At 39.5% G+C, this 2,433-nt stretch overlaps 1 protein-coding gene across 1 annotated transcript in view; it reads right to left on the minus strand.

Moving 5' to 3' along the window:
• LOC109465301 overlaps positions 1-2,433 on the minus strand; it is a 10,292-nt gene that overhangs the window by 1,883 nt on the left and 5,976 nt on the right. The gene's annotated exons all lie outside the window — the stretch shown is intronic.

The raw sequence follows: 2,433 nt of genomic DNA on the forward strand, positions 1-2,433 counted from the left end.
GGTTGATCTTAAGTTTAGTTAGTCGATGGACTGAAAAAATGTCGAAATTGGGTAAAATAGGAGGGGATATTATCAGTAGACTTGGATGATTCAATGACATTACGATGATTATAGTGGACTGTTTGGGCTTAATTTTACATGGTAGAGAAACTACATTTAGTGAAGTATACAATGTACTACGCTGACTTGCGGTTTGCACAGTTGTCCTGACGTGAAAAAATTATGATTGCTAAAGTGTGTTACCGGGCCTCAAAGGTAACTTAGAAAGCGGTGGGTCTCTCCCGGAAGGATACGACCTAACTCATAGAGTCATATTGGGGCCTAAAGAAAATTCCCCTCTCAGTGGCCCCAGGGTAAATTTTGCCCCGAGTGCCTACTCTGTCAGGAATGTGGTGTATGGCTTCCCCGGGCAAAAGGGAGAGTCGAGCCGCGCTGGGGTCTACCAACCAGGAAACCCTGCTTTAAGAAGAAAACCACGTCTTAAACCCATATACGTCGCTCGGTGCAAGGCTTGCCCAGTGCAATAATAATTCAGCTGACGAAATGGACATTTTCTGCCGGAATTTAGGGATCGGTCTACGTTGGCAGTACCCCCGCGTCCAAAATTGCATAAGAGGGTGAATTTTTTGACGAAAAGTACGCGTGGGGATTTTGAAATTCGGCTACCTTAAAGCTTTTTGGAGCTAAACAAATCGGGCTGAAGTTCGTCCACAGTGTTAAGGTTTCAATTGAAATAGGGTCCTCATATTTTTTTTACAATTTTTTTACAATTTAGTTACCACGATGGCCGAGAGGACATTGTTCTTTTACCAAAATTGGTAATGCGAACTTACCGCGTTAGTCCACTCACTTATGGCACTTCTTACATTCGCCATCCTTACATAAGTTACTTAAGCTGGTGTGTTACGCCAAAGGGTGGTTATACCGGCTATACGAATAAAAACGGACATATAATCTTGGGACCTGCTCACATAGTCTACCCTGGAGTTAGTAAATGATCACAAACGAATCACATAGCAACGCAGGTTTCTCCCCTCTCACACTTTCTGTTGAGATACCAGAAAAGTCATGCGGAGAAAAAAATAAACCAGCACCACCAAACTTTGCGACGTAGATAACTGTAAAGAATGAGTACTTCAAAGAAAAACTTACTTGTGTTTTACTGAGTGTTGCAGGTGACTACTGAGCTGTATAGACCTGTCGAGGGGTACGGATATGTGAAAATACGCGGAAAACTCGGTAATTTGCGATAATGAATCTAATTTGCACAGTCTTACCGAGGTACGCTAAATGCATACATGTATGTGACCAAACGAGGTCTTGAGGATACAAAACATGGCGTATTGAATAATGAACCGCTACATTTTAATGCTAAGTGCATATATTACAACTATACAATACACTATTCATCTACTGTTAATCTCCGCTTCCCCTCTCTTTTTCTGAAACATCTGTATGATAATTGTCCTTTAGGTATCCTTAAGGCTTTGTGAAGAAATAGGTCGGAGAGGGGAAGTTTTAGGGGGTCAGCTAGGTAAGAGCTTGTCGTTTGTGTGCAAACCTGACGAGAAGTACATTTTATAATAATTTTTTATTTTATTTTAATTTAGTAGTAGTCAGAGAGTGTTAAGAATAACCATCGGCATAGAATTCAAAAGTAAATATGTGCATGTGTACAGATGTATGTCCTACCCCATCCAGAAGTTGCCCGATGGATCAGTCCAGGTAAACAAGGCAATTATAAATAATTGACGGGTGACATCACTGCAACCATGCTGCAACATTAACATCACATCTCTGTAGAAAACCCACCCTAAAGTTTCCACGGCAGACACACTTGTTTTGCTCTTCGTATGACACCGATGATATCACGTGATAAACTGAATTATATCTCATCGTGTTCGTTTTTAACAAGACACAAGATGAGAACAAAAATAAGGTATAGGAATTCTTCGGACTTACGGGTCTTTGTCCTATTTAACTGACCACATAAAATATTCATTATAGGTTATACCACGCCGATACGCTGTATTTACCTATCAAAGATAAATTCTTTTGAAAATATAAGTCATAATGAAGTAAGCTTTGTCAGAAAATAAGCACCAGGAAGTAGCTAGAACTTTGCAACTTTGCTGTAAACCCATGATTAGCCAGGAGTGTTATAATCCAGGCTATTGTTTACATTAGCACATGATAGAAAAAACAGTATCATAAAGTTGCTAATTCAAAAAATAAACTTCGAACGTACAGATTATTAAAACACTCATATAATGAAGAAGATTACCTTAAGATCGCAAATGTACGTCACAGATCTGCCATTACTAAACTAAGAATCAGTTGTCACAATTTGCGAATTGAATCCGGAAGACATAACCGCACTCCTCTAGAGCAAAGAATCTGCCAATATTGTAGTTTAGGTAAAGTAGAAGACGA

The sequence above is a fragment of the Branchiostoma belcheri genome, unplaced genomic scaffold, assembly GCF_001625305.1.
Source record: "Branchiostoma belcheri isolate BF01 breed outbred unplaced genomic scaffold, Haploidv18h27 scaffold15, whole genome shotgun sequence".
Classification (NCBI taxonomy): Eukaryota; Metazoa; Chordata; class Leptocardii; order Amphioxiformes; family Branchiostomatidae; genus Branchiostoma; species Branchiostoma belcheri.